Here is a 23,788-nt window from a genome sequence, read left to right as displayed (position 1 = left end):
CACGTGAGTTTGATAATTTTTAATTAAATTATTTGAAACGAAAAACGGAGTTACACTATTGTGGTCCCTGCTCTCTTCCTTTATATCTATCCCACTACCTATGATGATCTATGTGGATGGAGACATACCGCAGAGAAAATAGCTACACTTGAAAGCCTTCCAGAAAAAGACAACACTCCAAAAATAGCCTATGTATACCTACAAGCACATATGATCCTCCAAATATAATTTTGAGTAGGATCCATTAAATCTGGTAAGCCCCCATTTTTTGTGGTGGAGGGTTCACGCGGTGATTGTGTGATTATCCTTTGGAGAAGGTGTAGGACTGTTTTTCACTTCATCGTGTCACACACAGTAACCTTGGAAAATCTGGAGAACTCTTCATCTGTTTTCATGCTGTTTTTCCACTTTTGTGGACACATTTTTTTCATATTTATTTACTTGGACATTCTAGCTTTACATATACAGTAATTGAGTGTTTATATATTTCTTTTTTATGTGTTTTGTGCACAGTCTAACACATGTATTGATTACATTGGTCACATTGTAATGTGGTAAAAACAAATAAGCGCTACACGTTTTTCACAAAAATTTATGGGTCAGGGCTTCACATGAATTTGGGCAAAATATAAGTCTGATCCTAGGATCCAAAAGAGCTCCACCAGGACACAGGGCTGGATCTGAGAACTAACAAAGGTTCTTCCATGCACCATAAGTTGCACTGTTGAAAGACATGGGGAGGAGCTTAGCACCATGAACAAGCAGAGAGTTATCTCAACAGAGAGTTATCTCAACTTGGCCATAAGCCAGAGTCCCTTGTTCAACCTGGCCCTGGGATCCAAGATAGTGCCACAGGGACACAGGAAAAGATCTGGGGAATGAACAAAGGCTTGTCCAGGAACCTCCAGGTACAGCGCCAGTAGGTGTTGGATATTTATCTCAACTTGTCCAAAAGCCAAAGCCCCATGTACCACCTGGGTGTAGGATCCAAGATAGTTGCACAGGGACAAAGGGATGGAACGGCGGGTTTACTAAGGTTTGTGCAATCACAACAAGATACAGATTTTCAACATCGTTGAAAAAAAAGAAGAAGGACTCGGCACCAATGGAAGGCAGAGATTTATCTTGATTTTCCAAGCCAAGGCCCCCATGTTCTGTCTGGTTTTAGGATCCAAAATAGCTCCACAGGGAGAAAAGCAAAAAGCCAAGGCCCCATGTACTGCCTGATTTTAGGAACCAAGGTAGCTCTACAGGGGCACAGGAATAGATCCATCTGAGGACTAACAAAAGTTCACCGACGTACTACAAAGTGCAAATTTTCAGCATTGTAGAAGGACAAGGGGAGAGGTTTAGCACCAGGAATAGGTGTATACGTATCTTATCTCTCCACAAGCCAAGGTCCTATGGCCCTAGGATCCAAGATAGTTCCACAAGGATACAGGAAGCGATCTTGGAACTAACAATGGCTTGTCCAGGAACCACAAGGTGCAGCACTTCAGCACGGTTGAAAGACAAAGAGATAGGCTTAGCACCAGTAAGAGAAGAAGATGTATCTCAAATTTTCCAAAAGCTAAAGCTCCATGTACCATCTGGGTTTAGGAACCAAGATAGTTCCACAGGGACAAAGGGATGGATCTGAAGGTCTACTAAGGTTCATCCAATCACCACAAGGTGTGGCTTTTCAGCACTGTTGATAGACAAGGAGAGGGACTCAGCACCAATAGGAAACAGAGATTTATCTCAATTTGGCCAAAAGCCAAGGCCCCATCTACCACCTGGTTTTGGAATCCAAGATGGCTCTACGGGATCAAATGCCAAAAGCCAGGGCCCATGTACTGCCTGGCTTTAGGATCCAAGGTAGTTCCAAGGGGACACAGAAATAGATCTGAGGACTAACAAAGGTTCGCCCAGGTACTACAAAGTGCAACTCTTTAGCACTGTTGAAAGACAAGGTTTAATACCAGGAGGAACTTATCTCAACTCTCCACATGCCAAGTTCTCATGGCCCTAGAATCCAAGATAGCTCCATAGGGACATAGGAATAGATCCCCTGACTAACATGGTTTCTTCCTGGCACTGCAAGGTGCAGCACCTCAGCATTGTTGAAAGACAGCGGGAGGGGCTTTATCTCACCTTTTGCAAAAGTCGAGCCCTATTTACAATGTGCCACCTGGGCCTACAATATAATATGGCTTAACAGGGATACAGAGAGTGTTTTTAAGATCAAGACAGGTACTTGCAGGCATCTCAAGATCCCTGTACTTCAATACTGTTGCTAGAATAGATAATTATTGCCAGGTCAGCTACATATTAACTTGTTTTCTTTCTTTCTTGATTTATTTCCTTCTTTCTTTCTCTCTTTCTGACTTGTCTTCACACCAGATTCATGGCACCTGTATGGTGACAGATGACGAATGCTCTCTCAGTAATTTCACACATGCATGGGCCGACACACGCCTGTTGCTACCACGGGCGGTGAGAGGAGGGGAGCCGCGTGGCCGCCTGACAATCTGCAGACAGTTTTATTTGGAAGAATTCAGCGCGGCACCTGTACAAGTGACAGAACGTCCCCCTCCAGAACTGAACTCTAGGCTATATGGTGGATCATTAGCATTCTGTTCGATGCCCATCCCCCGGCTGCTTGATGCGCCGAGCGGCTGCTCGTGTCTTCGGGTCCGGAGCTGGGAAGGGGGAGCGGCGGATGAGCAGCTGCCAACCAGCTGGGCCAGTCACTTGCGTTGAACACTTGATAATGTCTTGTTTTCACAAAATATGTTCGGCTTTTGTTGTGAGCGGCCATGTGTGACTCGGAGGTGCTGCTAGATTCCAGGAGGCTCTTTCTAGTCCTGATTACTTTCTGTATTATTTAATGTGTTCGGGTTGCGCGCTGTGTCCTCTGCAATCACGGCGGTGCACGGTGGTTAATGGCCTTCTCTATACAGGGGAGAGATTTCAGCTTCAGCTTCGAACTTTCTAAAGGAAGAGGTCGCAATAAAAAAAAGTTGTTTTTGGCCATAAATAATAAACTCTAGAGTAGAAATATAGACTATGGAAAAACTCCAGGAGATAAAAACAGTGCAGACCTCATCCAGGAACCCCAGACAAAGCATTTCACAGAACAAATATTTAGTTTGCTAAAGCTCTGTGTATCATAAACAATTGGCAAATACTTCTTTCATTCTTTGTTCACTAATGTTCTCTAACAGACCTCTGAGGGCTTCACAGAACAGCTGTATTTATCCTGAGATTAAATTACACACAGGTGGACTCTATTTACTAATCAGGTGACTTTGAAGGCAATTGGTTCCACTGGAATTTAGTTAGGGGTATCAGAGAAAAGGGGGCTGAATACAAATGCACGCCACACTTTTCACATATTTATTTGTAAAACATTTGGAAAACCATTTATCATTTTCCTTCTACTTCACAATTATGTGCCACTTTGTGTTGGTCCATCACATAAAATCCCAATAAAAGAAATTTACGTTTTTGGTTGTAACATGACAAAATGTGGAAAAATTAAAGAGGTATGAATACTTTTTCAAGGCACTGTACATAGAAAGTCTTTTCTTCCAATGCATAATGCCCACCAAGAGTTCATAGAAAAGAACACATCTCAGTTGACATTGATATGTCCTCCCTGACTCCACCATCGGGCACAGACGCTAGATTAAGAGAGATCTAAAAATAACAATACGGCAAAGCAATGAAATGGACATAGCCTTTCGCTCATATCCCAGAGTCAAGATAAAATCCCAAGTTGGCACTAAAGCCAGGAGCCAGCGCTGTAAGATTAGACAGTCTTGCCTGACCATTTCAAAAAATTGAAAAAAAAAAACATCTGAAAATGGAAACAAGGAGCTGGGCTGTAAGTTAATTCCCAACTAAGATTATGTAACAAAATTTTTATTTTTTGCTGTCTGTGTTTACAGTTCAGTATATTAGGAAGACTCTCCTCTACCCCTTGTCTTGGTAAAAGGTTATATTGACCAAAAAGAGATGTGGATTATTTCCAAGGAGGCCAGAGAAGATACTTTTGCGTGTTTGTGTGCTTGTGTGCTTGTGTGCATGTGTGTGTGTGTGTGTCTCAAGCATGGAGCACAGATAAATGAGTTTCCCAAGCCTGGAGCAAAATAGTTGAGTAACTAAGCCAAGAGCTCAAGTGACAAGTGAGGGTCCCAAGCCTGGTGCTCAGATAGATCAGTGTCCTAAGCCTGGTGCTCAGATAGCCCAGTGTCCCAAGTCTGGAGCTTATATAGTTGCATGTCCCAAACCTGGAACTCAGTTGAGTGTCCCAAGCTTTGAGCTCAGATAGTTTACTTTCTCATGCCTCAAGCTTGGGTAGTTGTGTTCCATGCCTGAAGCTCAGTCAGTTGAGTGTCCCAAGCCTGGAGCTCAGATAGATCAGTGACCCAAGCCTGGTGCTCAGATAGCTGAGAGTCCAAAGTCTGGAGCTTCTATAGTTGCATGTCCTAAACCTGAAACTCTAATAGTTGAGTGTCCTAGGTCTGGAGCCCATATAGTTGCATGTCCCAAACCTGGAACTCAGTTGAGTGTCCCAAGCTTTGAGCTCAGATAGTTTACTTTCTCATGCCTCAAGCTTGGGTAGTTGTGTTCCATGCCTGAAGCTCAGTCAGTTGAGTGTCCCAAGCCTGGAGCTCAGATAGATCAGTGACCCAAGCCTGGTGCTCAGATAGCTGAGAGTCCAAAGTCTGGAGCTTCTATAGTTGCATGTCCTAAACCTGAAACTCTAATAGTTGAGTGTCCTAGGTCTGGAGCCCATATAGTTGCATGTCCCAAACCTGGAGATCAGATAGTTGAGTACCTCAAGCTTGGAACTCATATAGTTGCATGCCCCAAGACTGGAACTCAGATAGTTGAGTGTCCCAAGCCTGGAGCTCAAATAGTGGAGTGTCCCAAGCTTGCAGTTCAGATAAAGGAGTGTCCCAAGCCTGTAGCTCAGATAGCTTAGTGTTTCAAACTTGGAGCTCAGATAGTTTAATATGTGCCAAGCCTGAAGATCTGATAGTTGAGTTCCCAAACTTGAAGCTCAAATAGTTTAGATTTCACAAGCTTAGAACTCTGATAGTTGAATTTCTCAAGCCTGGAGCTCAGATAGCTTAATGTCCTAAGCCTGCAACTCAGATAGTTGATTGTCCCAAGTTTGAAACCCAGATAGTTTCATGCCTCAAGCTTGGATAGTTGTGTCTTCCATGCCTGGAGCTCAGACAGTTGAGTTGGGGACCACTTTGCAGAGGAACCTTGATGGGGTCTGATCGGGTCCAATAAAAATAAACAGAAGGGGACTCTGTTCTCTTCCATTTAGATGGAGCAGATCAGAAGTAGTAGGTGTAAACAGAGAGTGGAGTCCATTTACTCCTGGTCACCCCATACAGCAGAGCGGGCTATGTCGATATCCGTTCTACAGAAAGTGGACACGGATGTGTCATCCCCCTGCTCTGCACTGATCCGCAGGGGATCGGTGAGCTGATCCCCTTCTGATGGAACGGAATATGCCCCGTGTGAAAGGGGCCTAAGGTGTTACCTGCACATCTTTTAATTTGATGCACCTGCAATATATACTGAATGAAATGCTGGGGCTTTCACATTTTTGATCTACCTACTTGTTCCAGATCAATGACTTGAAAAGTATTCAAGATATCAGCTTGATGGCCAGCCAACTAGCATTTTTTTAAATAAAACACCAACCCTGGAAGCCTACATATTCTCTAAGTCAAAGATGCGGTGGAGGTTTGGACACAGTTTGTGATGCTGTTGGATGGCATATTACATTCTCTGCCGTTACAAGGAAAGAAGGTAAATGTGTTAATTGGTTGTATTTGGTGGTTTCAGCAGCTCCCTGGTGTAAAACAACATCTTGTTTTTCCATCTGAGTGGAGATCTTTCATTTGCATCACTCCATTTATAGCATGTGAAGCAGAAGGAATGGAGCATGGGCTGGCCATGTATATTTCAATGTAGTAATTACTGGAAGCTGTGCAGAACACTGAGATGGACAGTGTAGATAATACCAAACATAATCCATCATACATTAGGGTTACACTGCCAGCATGGTGTGCTGTGCTAATTGCATCAATTAGGAGCCGTTGTATGGAAGTCATTGACATAAGAAGGTGCAATATTCTGGAATTAATGTGCAGAAAATCTAAGATCTGAAATAGAATCAGGCGTATAGGTATGAGACACCAGGCAGGGAGGTGGCACAGGAAGTGCACATTTAATCCTCTGAGATCCAGTACTAGGGATGAGCTGAACACCCCCAGGTTCGGTTCGCACCAGAACCTTCAAACGGACCTAAAATTTGTATGAACTTTAGAACCCTATTAAAGTCTATGGGACTCAAACGTTCGAAATCAAAAGTGCTAATTTTAAAGACTAATATGCAATATATGCAACAGACAACACCAGCAATAAGGGGTATCTTCAGGTGTATACTGTGCTGGAGGCACACAACACCCACTTTAACTCCTGCAGATACCTGTATTAGAGAACACCAGCAATAAAGGGTAGATACAGGTTTATACTGTGCTATGCTGGAGGAACACAATACCCACTAACTCCTGCAGATGCCTGTTTTAGAGAACACCAGCAATAAAGGGTAGATACAGGTGTATACTGCGCTGGAGGCACACAACACCCACTAACTCCTGCAGATGACATAATTAGAGAAAAACAGCAATAAAGGGTAGATACAGGTGTATACTGTGCTAGAGGCACACAACACCCACTAACTCCTGCAGATGCCTTTATTATAGAACACCAGCAATAAAGGGTAGATACAGGTGTATACTGTGCTAGAGGCACACAACACCCACTAACTCCTGCAGATGCCTTTATTATAGAACACCAGCAATAAAGGGTAGATACAGGTGTATACTGCGCTGGAGGCACACACCACCCACTAACTCCTGCAGATGCCATAATTAGAGAAAAACAGCAATAAAGGGTAGATACAGGTGTATACTGTGCTGGAGGCACACAACACCACTTTAACTTTAAGATGCCTGAGAAAAGAACACACTGTTCCTGCCTATCTAGCTCTTTCCCTGCACGCCGGAACACACTACACAAGGTCGCCACACTGGCAGCCTTATATAGTGTGGGGTTGTGTAGTAAACCCCCTGAGCTATAATTGGCCACAGGCATCCTGCCTGTGGCCAATTATGGCTCTCCTCGCTGCCGGTGCTGTGATTGGCCAAGCATGCGTGGTCATAGTGCATGCTTGGCCAATCATGAGCCAGCAATGCACTGCAATGGTGTAGTGCATTGTGGGCCGTTCGTGCCACACGAATTTGGTGTGAACGGTCCACAAAGTTCTGAATTCGCCAAACAGAGGAACGGCCGATGTTCGAGTCGAACATGCGTTCGAGACGAACACCGAGCTCATCTCTATCCAGTACCAGGGTGAATAGAGATTGGAAATATTCAGCATTTCATTAAATTCTCACATTTTCAAATGTGTAGCACTAAGTTTCACGGATTCTTAAGATGCTCTGTTTGAGGCAACTTTATGGATATGGAGACCAGGTCCCAGTAAATTCTTAAAATAAAATATCCACGTAATAAAAGTACAGGAAAACTAAATATGTATTAAAATATTGGAAGTATTAGAATATGGCTAAGTGTCCTTATGGGGGCAATGGGAATTCTAGAAGCAGACTTGGTCACCCTGGAGGCAATGAGGTTTCTGGAGGAAGCTTTGGGCAACTACGGGAGATTAGGTCTTTTCAGGGGGCTGGGACTTTACAGGGGCACTGGGGAGACCTTAAGGCCCCTAGGGGGCATGGGGAACCCTTGTAGGTTGAGGGGGACTGTGTGTGTGTGTGTGTGTGGGAGGGCTGGGGGCTCTACAGTAAGATAGGGGTCACTGCAGTGTGATGGGAGGCCCTATAGAAGGTTAGTGGGCACCATGATCTCTCATTGGGTCTGGGGGCACTGTGGGGGATTAAGGAACACTGCGGACTAAACAACAACACATTAATACCTATCATTTAAGATAAGCCAATGTGCTTCACAAAAATGTTCAAAAAAAGACTTCAGTTCCTCGTTAGCATTCACCATGACCCATGACATCTGCTGGGTTAGGGTGCTGCCAGGTTGTCCTCTTTATGTGGAGGTGGAAACGGTACATCAGACCATGTCAAGCTTTCAAAATCCCAATCATGTCAGAGCTTTTCTTTTAAACTTCTTTCTGGTGAATAGAACAGGCAAAAGCCGCACATTAATGCCAGGCTGTGAGGTAAGGCTGCCTTTGTTCACCTTCAATGATAATATTCATTCAAGAGCCCATTCAGCCTGTTCCAAGGCTGTGGCTGTCTGCAGGATAAAGCCTCAGTCTTTTCATGTATTCAGGGAAAAGCCCTCAGGCTGAATTACACAGGAAGTGAGCGATACATTTAAATAAAGCCGCATTACTACAACCAACCCGGTATATTAATAACGGTTTTTATTAACTAATAGGCGGGTGTAGCCATGACTCTATATTCTGAAGATTAAAAGGAGATTGAAAAAAAAAGGAATAATGAAAAGAAGAGAGTATCTTGAAACATACATTTTCTGTACTCAAATAAATGTGAAAAAAAATCACAAAATACAATTAAAACATGTTTCCTCTCTTTCTATGTCTCTCCCTCCTTTACCCCTCTCTCTCTCTCTCTCTCTCTCTCTCTCTCTCTCTCTATCTATCTATATATATCTATATATATATATATATATATATCTATATATATATATATATATATATATATATATATATATATATATATATATATATATATATATATATATATATATATATATATATATATATATATACACAAATAAATATATATGCATACATACAACCCTGAGGACTAAGGAGATACTGTAAATGCAGGGTGTCAATGACCCACCTCCTGGAACAGTGTATTCACAGTGTAATGATGCAGAAAGCAATGTTCTAGTCTTCAAATGTGCATTATAAATATCATGGCTGACTCTTTATATCATCAAACAAATTTAAAACCCAGCTATGAGTTATTTTATTAAGATGCCCCAAGTTTAAAAAACTAAAAATAAAAATACAGCTCTTTCTGCAATTCTCATCTTCTCTCTAGCACTGTCCTCTGCAGTACCCCGTCTCAGCCACAAGATGGCCCCATTCTTCTTGGTTTAACTGACTGAGAAGATGCTGTGCAGGGAGTCGTGGACCTACTTCCTGAGGGGCCAGTGCAGGGAGTCATGGATCCACCTCCTGAGGGGCTTGTGAGTGCAGGGAGTCATGGATCCACCTCCTGAAGGGCCTGTGAGTGCGGGGAGTCATGGACCCACCTCCTGAGGGGCCTGTGAGCTGGGAGTCATTGACCCACCTCCTGAGGTGCCTGTGAGTGCAGGGAATCATGGATCCACCTCCTGAGGGGCCTGTGAGCTGGGAGTCATGGACCTGTGAGTGCACGAGGTGGTGAGGGGCCTGTGAGTGCAGAAAGTCATGGACCCACCTCCTGAGGGGCCTGTGGGTGCAGAAAGTCATGGACCCACCTCCTGAGGGGCCTGTGGGTGCAGGGAGTCATGGACCCACCTCCTGAGGGGCCTGTGGGTGCAGGGAATCATGGATCCACCTCCTGAGGGGCCTGTGAGCTGGGAGTCATGGACCCGCCTCCTAAGGGGCCTGTGAGCTGGGAGTCATGGACCCGCCTCCTGAGGGGCCTGTGAGCTGGGAGTCATGGACCCACCTCCTGAGGTGCCTGTGATGTAGGGAGTCATGGACCCACCTCCAGAGGGGCCTGTGGGTGCAGGGAATCATGGACCCACCTTCTGAGGGGCCTGTGAGCTTGGAGTCATGGACCCACCTCCGGAGGGGCCTGTGAGTGCAGGGAGTCATATACCCACCTCCGGAGGGGCCTGTGAGTGCAGGGAGTCATATACCCACCTCCAGAGGGGCCTGTAAGTGCAGGGAGTCATGGACATACCTCCTGAGGGGCCTGTGAGTGCAGGGAGTCATGGACATACCTCCTGAGGGGCCTGTGAGTGCAGGGAGTCATGGACATACCTCCTGAGGGGCCTGTGAGTACAGGGAGTCATGGTCATACCTCCTGAGGGGCATGATCACGGCACCCTGTATTCACAGTGTAATGATGCAGAAAGTGAAACCAATGTCATAATGTTTGCATTATAACAAACAAGACTGGTTCTCTTTAAGCCTGGGTTCACATGTGATGTCTGTGCGGTGCGATTTGAGCCATACATTTTCTATGGCTCAAATCGCATTGCATCCATACCAAAATGGTGCGGGACCCTTTTTTTTCCATATCTAAATTGCAGTAAATTATGGTAATCGCTCTGTGTTTTGCAATCTGTTTCAGGGTATCAATAATCTAACATTGACACCCGCAGCAGATCGCATGGACGTCGTGCGATTGCTATGCAGTGTGATGCAAGGAAGAACAGAGGATCTTTTGTGTTTCTCACATGCCATCAGTATGAACCAGGGCTAAATAATTAAAGAAATGTAAAACCAAACTATAGGTTATTTTATTAGGATGCACCAGGTTTTGAAAAAAAAAAAAAAAAGTACTGCTCCTGCTGCAATACTCATCTCTCTCTGGCACTGTCCTTGCAGTGCCCCTTCTCCACCACAAGGTGTCCTCAGTCTTCTAGGTAGAATGATGCCCATCATCATTTAACCCTAGGAACTCATGAGATCCTGTGATCGCAGGGCATAATGGACCTGCCCCTGGGAGGCATGACCATGGCACCCTGCATTCACAGTGTAATGATGCAGAAAGTGACGCTGATGTCATCATGTGCACAAGATGACCTAATTCTTCTGGGTTTAATGGACTGAGAAGATGCTGTGAGTGCAGGGGGGTCATAAGCCTGCTTCCTGAGGGGCATGACCACAGCAACCTGTATTCACAGGGTAATGATGCAGAAAGTGACACTGATGTCATCACGGCCATATTATAACAATATGACTGGTTCACTTAAAATCATCAAATACATTTAAAACCCAGCTCTGTTTTATTTTTTATTTTTAAATGCCACAGATTTGGGGAAAAAGTGCAAATTTTGCTGCAATATTAATCTTTTCTCCAGCACTGTCCCATGCAGTACCCCTTCTCTGTCACAAGGAGTCTTCTGGGTTCAGTGACGCTCAGCATCATTCAACCCTGACTGAGGGGATCCTGTGAGTGCAGGGCGTCATGGACCCGCCCCCTGTGGAGTATTGCCATGGCACCTTTCACTTACATTGTAACAATGCAGAAAATGATGCTGATTTCATCATGTCTGCATAGTTGAGGACCACCCATCACCGGAATAGGATCCAAAGAGGACCCAGCACATGACTCCATGACATGAATCCTAATAATTAAATTAAAAAGGGAAGCGTTTACTAAGGTGGAAGCCAGGTCACTGGGGTAAGGGTCAGTTTCCAGAGTTGGGCTTAAAGTGGTTCTAAAGGATGAAGTTGCATTCTATGCATGAAGGTAAAAAATATCAGTATGCAGCTCACCCAATACTTACCTGATTCTGATTGCGATCCAGCAATGTGCACAAGAGTGGCTGTTCTCCCTGGTTTCTGTTTTCTCATTGGCTGAGAGCAATCACAGTCAGCGAGGAGGGAGCTGGGGTGGGTCTGAGCCCTATTCTGTGTGTCTTCGACACATGGACATGGAGCAGGGCTCGGGAGCGACCAGGCACGAGCGTTCCCTCTTGGAGGAGAGGAGGTGCCAGTAGTACCACCGGGGAACCCAAGAACCATTGCACAGAGCAGGTAAGTATAGGATGTCTGCTATTTTTTTTATTTTTTATTTAACCTTTCATATCACTTTAAAGCTCTGTTCACTTAAGGAGATTTGAAATTGTGGGTTGAATCGCTGCAATTCTCCCTGCGATTCCCTGTGATTCCAAATTGAGGCAGAACGCACAATGCATGTTGAGCACATTAAGCATAATGGCACCAGAAAATGCTGTGCGATTCTGCCATGATTGTAATGCGAAAGAATCGTGTGGCAGTCGTGGCAAAATGTGTGATTAAAAATGACGCTAAGGTTGTCAGGAGCAGGAGTTCCTTTTGGGTGACAAACACGCATAGGGCAGTCCATTGAAGTGAATGGGATGCCCTATGCATGACATGCTTTAAAAATCACAAGCAAGAACACGAGATCATGAGGTCTGAATGGGGCCTTAAGTTGTTTAAATAGTTGTAGCTATTAAAATGGACCCTTTATACAAATAATCTCCAAATTGAGGCCTGGGGGCTGGATGTGGTCCTTTGCCTGCCTTTATCTGGCCCTTGGGGCACTATTCTTGCCACTGCCACCAACAATGGGGCATATTTCTTGTCACTGATACCAACAATAGGGTACTGTTCCTACCACTGATACCAATGATGGGGCACAATTTCTCCCACTGACACCAATGATTGAGCACTATTCCTCCCACTGATACCAAGGATGGGGCACTATTCCTCCCACTGATACCAATGATGGGGGGCTATTTTACTGACACCAGTGATGGGCACTATTCCTTCCACTGACACCAATGATGGGGTACTATTCCTTCCACTGACACCAATGATGGGGTACTATTCCTTCCACTGACACCAATGATGGGCACTTTTCCTCCCATTGATACCAATGATGGGCACTATTCCTCCCACTGATACCAACGATTGGCACTATTCCTTCCACTGACACCAATGATGGGGCACTATTCCTCCCAATGATACCAATGATGGGACATTATTCCTCCCACTGATATCAATGATGAGCAACTAGTTCTCCCACTGACACCAATGAACAAATGATGGGCACTATTCCTCCCACTGACACCAATGATGGGCACTATTCCTTCCACTGACACCAATGATGGGGCACTTTTCCTTCCACTGACACCAATGATGGGCACTATTCCTCCCACTGACACCAATGATGGGCACTATTACTTCCACTGACACCAATGATGGGCACTATTCCTCCCATTGATACCAATGATGGGCACTAGTCCCCCCACTGATACCAATGATTGGCACTATTCCTTCCACTGACACCAATGATGGGGCACTATTCCTCCCAATGATAACAATGATAGGCCACTATTCCTCCCATTGATACCAATGATGGGCCACTATTCCTCCCATTGATGGGGCACTATTCCTCAGACTGGCATCGATGGGCACTATTCTTTCCACTGAAACCAATGATGGGGCACTATTCCTTCCACTGAAACCAATGATGGGGCACTATTTCTTCTACTAAAACCAATGATGGGGCACTATTCCTCAGACTGGCATCGATGGGCACTATTCCTTCCACTGACACCAATGATGGGGCACTATTCCTCTCACTGATACCAATGATCAGGCACTATTCCCCCCCCCCCCCCCACTGACACCAACAGCAGGCACTATTCTTCACCCCGACACCAATGAACGGGGCACTATTCTTTCCCCTGAATACCAGCAATGGGGCAATATTCCACCCGCTAATACCAATGATGAGGCATTTTTTTACTCCCATTGACCCCATGGCATTTTCTACTCACACTGGCCACAGTCCAGCCCCATTAATGTCTGAAGGAAAGTAGACTGGCCCTCTGTTTAGAAAGTTTGGAGACTCCTGCTTTATACCATCCATTCAACAATAAACAAGCAACTGATCTTAAATTTGATTCCTCAAGCAATCTTTTTTTCCAAGAAAACCAGAAAATACCAAATATGGTGTGCTTATGGGGCAGAATTGTCCCTTTTTTTTTTTTTTTTTTTACGAAAACGATTATCCAGTGCAATCGACATCTGGAAGATACAATTTTTTTTTTCTTAAAACAAATGTGATATTGAACAATTGGTAATTTTCATGTATGGCAAGCATTAATACAACCAAAGTGACTTCAACATGACTCCATAGAGGTCCTCCCAACACCTCCACGTAACTATTTAGCAATCAAAGTCTCTGGCTCGCTCGGTGGCATGAGTCTTTGTGCAGCAAATTAAATCAGAGTGCTGCAGGGACTGGCGTTGTCATAAAAAGGTGGATGAAAAAGCTCTCATTAAAGAAAGCTTTGTATTAGAGACTAGGAGGAAACATATGTTGTGTAAAGAAGATAGCACAGAGCAGTCATAATCTTGACAGCCTCGGAGATATAGGAGCTTGCTGTGGAGACAAGGAAACCGGAGACCTGACAGGAATACTGATGCCCTAAAATGATATTACCTAGAGGTACGCTCCGAAGTTTCCAATAAAGGAAAACTCGTACGGAATCCGGTCTGCTCACCAGCACCACGGCGTAAGTCGGAGCATTGGTCAGCCAAGGAGTTAAAATAAAGAAGCGTCTTTGGAGAGATAGATCTGATAAGATGTTCCGACATGCACAAATGTTTACTGAAGCGGCGCGGTCCCTCTAGCCGTCCTGCACCTTGGAAATAATGCCTGAATGCCAGTTGCCATGACAACACACCACGCCACCAGAAGTATATCTAGAAACAGCGGGGATTAGCCGCACAGGAAGCAGTGAGGTGCCAAGCAAACCACATACTCGCTTTATTAAAATAATATAGCACAACATCACACAAAAAAAAACAACCCTCTTCCAGCGAGTGAGATGTTATTTTTCATGCCAAACACACAACTGAACAAACCAACGATGCCGGCTAGACTTGGGTGGGTTTAGGACATTACGTTCCCTTGTTTTGGGAAGCTTAAAAGATCTCTGGAGATGTGGAAGATGAGAAAGGATGTAGGCAGAATATAAAATGAAACCAGTTGCTTCTTATGCCCCGTACGCACGGTCGGATTTTCCCACAACACATGTCGGATGTGAGCTTGTTGGCTGAAAGCCCGACCGTGTGTACACTCCATCGAACATTTGTCGTAGGACTTTCCATCAACAAATGCTGGCTAGCAGGTTCTCAAATTTTCCGCTAAAAAAAACGTTGTTGTCGGAATTTCAGATCGTGTGTACACAAGACCGACGCACAAACGTTTGTGCATGCTCGGAATCAAGCAGAAGGAGCTGCACTGGCTATTGAACTTCTTTTTTCTCGGCTCGTCATACGTCTTGCACGTCGCCATGTTCCCACATTCGTAATTGTTGGCCAACATTTGTGTGACTGTGTGTATGCAAGACAAGTTTGAGCCAACAACCTTCGAACAAAATTACATGGTTTTGCTGTCGGAAAGTCTGATCGTGTGTACGGGGCATTACTGTTCTAATGAGGTCTTTTTATGAGAAAGCTATGTACCATTTACAGTGCCTTGCGAAAGTATTCGGCCCCCTTGAACTTTTCAACCTTTTGCCACATTTCAGGCTTCAAACATAAAGATATAAAATTTAAATTTTTTGTGAAGAATCACCAACAAGTGGGACACAATTGTGAAGTGGAACGATATCTATTGGATTTTTGAAACTTTTTTATCTAATAAAAAAATGAAAAGTGGGGCGTGCAAAATTATTCGGCCCCCTTGCGTTAATACTTTGTAGAGCCACCTTTTGCTGCGATTACAGCTGCAAGTCGCTTGGGGTATGTCTCTATCAGTTTTGCACATCGAGAGACTGAAATTCTTGCCCATTCTTCCTTGCAAAACAGCTCAAGCTCAGTGAGGTTGGATGGAGAGCATTTGTGAACAGCAGTTTTCAGCTCTTTCCACAGATTCTCGATTGGATTCAGGTCTGGACTTTGACTTGGCCATTCTAACACCTGGATACGTTGGGACTCAAAGAGTTGAGGGTCAAATAGTCATATATGGGTCTCTTGTTTTTTTGGAAAGCTGTTCACACACTCCTCAGATGTATTTCATGGTGCTCGCACCCACCATAGACTCTCATAACACAGCTTACTATGAAGAAGTGAGGTTGTTTTGCACCAAAAGTCCAACATCTTCATGGCTCGTGATTGGGCATCTTATATGGGCAGCTCTACTTTGGAACAGCCATGAATGAAGTGCGTGTGATATCTTTTTATAGTTGTATCTGACTCTACTCTCTGGGCAACATGTCTCAAACCCTTGAGAGCTTTTTCCCATTAAAATGTCCTTGCCAAGTTTTATTTATTCATTTATTTTACAAAATTGGCCTCCACGTCTTTACTCAAGCCCTCTCCATGTACCCGACTCCACCCCATAACACTTTGGACACAAATACCAAGGCCAATTTAGTTCAGTTTAGGGGACAATTAACCTACTAGCATGTCTTTAGAGTGTGGGAGGAAACCAAAGTACCCAAAAGGAAATCTACTCAAGCATGGGGGGAGCATGCAAACATCATGCAGATAGTGTCCTGATTGAGATTTATGCTAAGTGAAGCTGCTGTGCTGCCCAGTGAAAGTGTAGCACGGCCTTTTTTCTATGTCAATAGCAGACCTATAAATATATATAAAAACAAGGTGGTAGACATATGTGGTTCATTTCATTCTGAATTGAAATTCTGACAATTTTTTTTTGTTATTCAGAATTTCAGATGTATCTGAATCTCCGAATTACAATAGTAACGAATTTAAACTAATCCAAAATAACGAAACAACATTTCTTACAAAATTCGAATTTGAATAGTTTTCAAAATCGAATTTGAATAGGTTTCAAATCAAATTTGATTAGGTTTCAAATTGAATTTGAAAAAGTTTTCAAATCGGATTTGAATAGTTTTCTAATTTGAATCCTTTTAGAATCAAATTCGAATTTCCAAAGAATAATAAAATAGAATAGAAAATAAAGGAATAGAATAGAAAATTATTAAAATAGAAAAAAAAAAGAACAGAATAAAATAGAATAGAAAATAATAGAATAGAATAGAATAAAAAATAGAACAGAATAAAATAGAAAGAATATAACCATCTTCTGAAATTCGAAATTCAAATTGAATAAATTTGAATCCAAATACAATAGAAAAGAATAGAAAAGAAAACAATAGAATATAAAAAATAAATAATAGAATACAAAAAATAGAAAGAATATAACCATTTTCTTAAATTCGAAATTCAAATAGAATACATTTGAATCCAAATACAATAGAAAAGAATAGAAAAGAAAACAATAGAATATAAAAAAAATAATAGAATACAAAAAATAGAAAGAATATAACCATTTTCTTAAATTCGAAATTCAAATAGAATAAATTTGAATCCAAATACAATAGAAAAGAATAGAAAAGAAAACAATAGAATATAAAAAAAAATGAATAGAATACAAAAAATAGAAAGAATATAGCCTTCCGAAATTTGAATTTCAAATAGAATAAATTCAGATTTGAATAGAATAGAAAAGATTCTAAAATAAAAGAAAGGAATAGAACAGAACATGAAAGAACAGACGAAAACAATAGAATAGAACCAAAAGAATATAACCATCTTCCAAAATTGAAATTTCGAATAGAATAAATTTGATTTTGAATGGAATTCGAAGTCGAAGGCAATACGAATTCAAATTGAATTAGATTTTTGTGAATTTGGAAAATTGTAATCAATTCAAATAAATGAAAGGAATTCCGAAAACGAATTAAATGAATTAAACAAATGTAACTAAACAAATTTATGTAAACAACTAAACAAAACAAAACGAAACACATTTTTTTTTGTTCTGCACATGTCTACTAGGTAGGAGGAGGAAATGGTTTCATAAATGTAAAAAGTTACTAAGACCTGCCCTCATCTACTGTCCAGCCACAAGGATTGTCAGCCATCAAGTATCTACCAGTACAGGTTATTAACAACAGATGGTTGTGCAGTACAGAGCAGTACCAGCCTAATGAACACTATACTACTTACAGCTCCATGGGAAGTAGCAAAATGTGAAGCTGTAACAGTTTAATGGACAGCAGAACAATAGAGACTAGATAGAGCACCCGGGTGCAGCAGCATAGTGTGAGCCAATCACAGCGTGATGTAAAGCAGCACAGTGCAGGCCAGTTACAGCACAATGGACAACAGCACACAACCAGTCAATTACAGCAGCACAGAACAGACCAGTTACCAAACATTGGAAAGCAGCGTAATGCAGGACAGTTATAGATCTATGGAGAGCCGCACAAAGCAGGCCAATTAGGGCACCATAGACAACAGCATATAACTAACCAATTACTGCACCATAGATAGCGGCACAAAACAGACCAACTGCACCACAAACAGCAGTACAGTGAAGGCCAATTACAGAAACACGGACAACAGCAATGTGCAGGCCAGTTACAGAAACATAGGTGGCATCACATAACATACCAGTAACTGACAACGGACAGCAAAACCAGGGGCATGGTTATACATCATGGACAGCAGCATAGTTGCAGGATCCTGGAGGGAAGTACAATACAGCAGAGTTACAGCACCATGGACAGCAGCACAATGTAGGCCAGTTACAGCGCCATGGACAACAATGCAACACATATCAGTTACAGCACCACGGACAGCGGCAAGATGTGGGTGCAGACCAATTACAGCAACATGGATAGGAATACAGCACAGGGAAGTTATAGCACCATGGGCATCAATGCAGCACCATGGTAATCTACAAAATCTACAGACCAGTTATTGCACGATGGACAGCAGCATTGAACGATGCTGACCAGTTACAGCACCATGGACAGCAGCTATGCACAATGCTGACCAGTTACAGCACCATGGACAGCAGCGATGCACACTGCTGACCAGTTACAGCACCATGGACAGCAGCCTAATGCTGCCCATATACAGCACCATGGACAGCAGCACAATGCTGACCATATACAGCCCCATGGAGAGCAGCACACCGCTGATCAGTTCCAGCACCATGGACAGCAGCCCAATGCTGACCAGTTACTGCCTTTTTCAACCAGGGTTCCCAGGCACCCTGAGGTGTCTTGGGGTTTCTTCAGGGGTGCCATGGCAAAATGCCTAAAAATTGCCCAAAAACCGTATACAGGGCAGCGGGTAGATGGAGCCTGCCTTTAGGTTACATAAAGCCACAGGTGTTCATTGTGCAGCATTACGACCTTCTGGCTGCTGACCTCCTAACAACTAATGACATCATCAATTGATAAGGAACATGTCAGTCACCTGCATAGCATCCTTGTTTGACCCTCCCCTGCCTTTCTCCATCAGCTTTGGGGTCACATTAGCTGAGTGATGGAGAAAAACTGAGGAAGAAGAGAAACATTGGAATACTAGTCAGTACCAGTTTGCACCTCTAACATTGGGTCTCCTACGTGTGTAGATGTTGCTGCATTATGAATTATTAGAATAGTTTTTACATTATAGGATGGGGTGCCTCAAGACTGTCCATAATTTTAAAGGGTGCCTCAAGGCTGCACAAAATTTTGGAGGGTGCCCTCAAAATTGTCCATAATTTTGAAGGATGCCTCACAATTGTCCATAACTTTGGAGGGTGCCTTGAGATTGTCTATAATTTAGGAGGGTGCCTCGAGACTGCTCGCAGTTTTAAAGGGTGCCTTGAGGCTACATTATAGGATGGGGTGTCTCAAGACTGTCCATAATTTTAAAAGGTGCCTTGAGGCTGCCCATAATTTTGGAGGGTGCCTTGAAATTGTCCATAATTTTGGAGGGTGCCTCGTGACTTTCCATAATTTAGGAGGGTGCCTCGAGACTGCTCACAATTTTAAATGGTGCCTCAAGGCTACATTTAAGGATGGGGTGCCTCAAGGCTTTCCATAATTTTAAAGGGTGCATCGATTCTGCCCATAATTTTGTAGGGTGCCTTGAAATTGTCCATAATTTAGGAGGGTGCCTCGAGATTGTCTATAATTTTGGAGGGTGACTCAAGACATTCCATAATTTAGGAGGGTGCCTCGAGACTGCTCTCAATTTTAAATGGTGCCTCAAGGCTACATTTAAGGATGGGGTGCCTCATAATTGTCCATCATTTTGGAGGATGCCTCATAATTGTCCATAACTTTGGAGGATGCCTTGAGATTGTCTATCATTTTGGAGGGTGCCTCAAGATTGTTTATAATTTTGGAGGGTGCCTCGAGACTTTCCATAATTTAGGAGGGTGCCTCGAGACTGCTCACAATTTTAAATGGTGCCTCGAGGCTACATTTAAGGATGGGGTGCCTCAAGGCTTTCCATAATTTTAAAGGGTGCATCGATTCTGCCCATAATTTTGTAGGGTGCCTTGAAATTGTCCATAATTTAGGAGGGTGCCTCGAGATTGTCTATAATTTTGGAGGGTGCCTCAAGACTTTCCATAATTTAGGAGGGTGCCTCGAGACTGCTCACAATTTTAAATGGTGCCTCGAGGCTACATTTAAGGATGGGGTGCCTCAAGGCTTTCCATAATTTTAAAGGGTGCATCGATTCTGCCCATAATTTTGTAGGGTGCCTTGAAATTGTCCATAATTTAGGAGGGTGCCTCGAGATTGTCTATAATTTTGGAGGGTGCCTCAAGACTTTCCATAATTTAGGAGGGTGCCTCGAGACTGCTCACAATTTTAAATGGTGCCTCGAGGCTGCCCATTATTTTGGAGGGTGCCTCGAAATTGTCCATAATTTTGGAGGGTGCCTCGAGATTTTCTATAATTTTGGAGGGTGCCTCGAGATTGTCTATAATATTGGAGGGTGCCTCGAGATTGCCCATAATTTTGGAGGGTGCCTCAAGATTGTCCATAATTTTAAAGGGTCCCTTGAGTGAAAAAAAGGTTGCGAAACACTAGTTCCAGCACCATGGACATCTGCCAAGTGTAGGCCAGTTATAGCGCTATGGACAACATCACAATACAAAGAAATAATAAGATCATGGACAGAAAAACTGTGATATATTTATGGACAGCAGTGTTACCTAAAGGGTGTACTACTATTACACCTCTGGTATGTTCTGCATACCCTGCCAGTGTGGTTTTAGAGATCTGTCACAAGACTGCACTCTATAAAATAGTTCTGTAGCCCATAACAGAGGACATCTACAGTTAGTAGTGTAAATTTCCGCACCCATGTACAATACAAAGCAGCTACACCACCGTATGACACAAGAGAAAGCTATAAAACATTCCTTACAGCCTCAAAGTACAGAAATATTAAAAGCGCTATGAAAAACAACATACAACGTGCTGAAGTGGTCATAAAAAGGGGAAAGAAAAAAAAAAGATAAAATAAAACGTTACTACAGAAAAAAAAAAGAAGTTGCGAAAAAAATTATGGAGGAAAAAAAGAAAGAGATTAGTTCTTTCTAATCAACTCTGATAAAATGATTTCTTGAAGCCAACTAGCACTCATTAATTTAGCCAGACTAATCCGTCTAATTTGGGCATAGCTCAGCCAATTAGATATCACAACTAGATAATGTTGTGCCTCTGTGACTCTCTAAGCAGCAAATCATGACCACTATTTGTCATTTAGGCCACTTTGGATGAGGCCATGGTGAGAAAATGATTTTTGCAGAGGTTCAGTTGTAATATTTTGACTGAACTTGTGATAATTATTTTATGATGGAAGGAGGGGGGGGGGGGGGGGTAAAGCCTTCTATAAATATGAAAATAGATGTAGGGGAACTTTTGCAAACCATTCTAACCCAATGGCTCGTTAACACACTGGGAATAGTATTGGTAGAACATTGAACAAGTCCATCCACACCTCAGTGTGTGTGTTGAGTGCATGTAAACGCACATGGTTGATGTGCATTCGCATGCTGTGTTGTGTTGTTTTTAAACTGCACTGCAAAAAATTTTTTTAAAGCTTTTTTAAACTTTGCTAAGCTTTATTTGTAAAGCAAACTGACCGTTTTGAGTCTTGCGTTTACAAGCGGTGTTGTGATTATATGCATTACGTCGCATTGTGCCAAAAAGACATACGGTGTGTTCTACTTTTTTTTTTCAGTGCAGGGCAACTCACATAAGCACAACACACTGGTGTGAACTTCCTCTATTGAAATACATTGCTTTACAATGAGTGAGCACTGGCAAGGGTTGATGAAAGTGTCTTGGGTTTGTCCTTGACATCTAGCCACAATTTCAGCACAATGCAATTTCATCCTCCAGGGAACTTTTTCTTCCACTAACAACAGAAGACTTGCCCTTGGCTTCAGTGGGCAAATTTTAAAAGGCTAAGTGTACCTCAACCACCGCAATACCGGCATGTCTTCTTTTCCCCAAAAAAGATAGCAAAAAAAAATATAAAAATCACATTGAGGTGTCCACTTTCCTGAGAGAGGGGTCATTCCAGGAGTGTTTATAATGTTTTGGCTTTTTTACTTGTTTTATACTATGAATGAATGAATGAATAACTTTTATAGCGCTACATATGCAAATTGAATTGCCTCAAGGCGCTTTTGCCTAGAAAGAAAGGGAAACAATTTGGTTTTCAAAATGTTTCTTTATTAATTTTTTCCCTTATTTCTTTTTTTATTTTATTTTTCTGACGTTTTTAGGTTTTTTTCTTTCCCTTATTTGTTTTTTGTTTATTTATTTATTTATTTTAGTGTTGCAAAGACCCCAGTGGGTATTAAATATCACCAGGGTGCAGTGTTTCATTTGGGTGCATTACTTCACGGGTAATTGTTAGTCAAACTATCACAGTACTGAAAACTGGACCGGATAGGCAGATAGGGAGAGTGAACGCTGGTATTGAGCTGAATAAGGATAACCAAGAGCCATGAAAACATTTACTTGCAGATAACCCATGAAGTAAATCCACCTTTTACAAAGAGACTGAGACACTACGAATTATAACTCTGTAATTGGAAAATAAGAATAGAACTTATTGATGGGAAAGGTATTGACCTACTGTACTAACTGCCATTGCTTTGTCTCCTCCTGACTACCAACGAACACCAAATAACATAAATAACATAAATCTATAACAACCAAACCAATCAATGCTTATCAGGGTGACAGGGTAGACATCATCATCACAGTCTGTCTATATATATATATATATATATATATATATATATATATATATATCAATATCTATGTATGTATGTATGTATGTATGTATGTATCTATCTATCTATCTACCTATCTATCCATAGATAGATAGGTATATAGCTATATATATATATATATATATATATATATATATATATATATATATATATAGATATATATATATATAGATATATGTATCTATCTATCTATCTATCTATCTATCTATCTATCTATCTATCTATCTATCTATCTATCTATCTATCTATCTATCTATCTATCTATCCTGTATATATACACGCCATATTGCCAAAAGTATTGGGACGCCTGCCTTTACACACACATGAACTTTAATGGCATCCCAGTCTTAGTCTGTATGGTTCAATATTGAGCTGGCCCGCCCTTTGCAGCTATAACAGCTTCTGGGAAGGCCGTCCACAAGGTTTAGGAGTGTGTCTATAGGAATGTTTGACCATTCTGTTTGTGAGGTCAGGCATTTATGTTGGACGAGAAGGCCTGGCTCCCAGTCTCTGCTCTAATTCATCCCAAAGGTGTTCTATCGGGTTGAGGTCAGTCAATTTCCTCCACCCCAAACTCGCTCATCCATGTCTTTATGGACCTTGCTCTGGGCACTGGTTCAAATCATTTGGTGGAGGGGGGTTATGGTGTGGGGTTGGCTTGGCCCCTTAGTTCCAGTGAAGGGAACTCTTAAGGTATCAGCATACCAAGACATTTTGGACAGTGTCATGCTCTCAACTTTGGAGACGCCCCCTTCCTGTTCCCACATGACTGCGCACCAGTGCACAAAGCAAGATCCATAAAGACATGGATGAGCGAGTTTTGGGGAGGAGAAACTTGACTGGCCAGCACACAGTCCTGACCTTAACCCGATAAAACACCTTTGGAAGGAATTAGATCGGAGACTGCAAGCCAGGCCTTCTCATCCAACGTC

The 23,788-nt window shown here is 42.5% G+C and overlaps 1 protein-coding gene across 22 annotated transcripts in view; it reads right to left on the bottom strand.

Moving 5' to 3' along the window:
- Positions 1 to 23,788, bottom strand: part of CELF4 (CUGBP Elav-like family member 4) — a 1,506,243-nt gene that overhangs the window by 198,349 nt on the left and 1,284,106 nt on the right. The window lies entirely within an intron of this gene.

Source organism: Lithobates pipiens, unplaced genomic scaffold (genome assembly GCF_037356315.1).
Source record: "Lithobates pipiens isolate NorthernLeopardFrog02 unplaced genomic scaffold, aLitPip1_a1.2 Scaffold_3, whole genome shotgun sequence".
Classification (NCBI taxonomy): Eukaryota; Metazoa; Chordata; class Amphibia; order Anura; family Ranidae; genus Lithobates; species Lithobates pipiens.
This window is presented reverse-complemented; position numbering and strand designations above follow the sequence as displayed.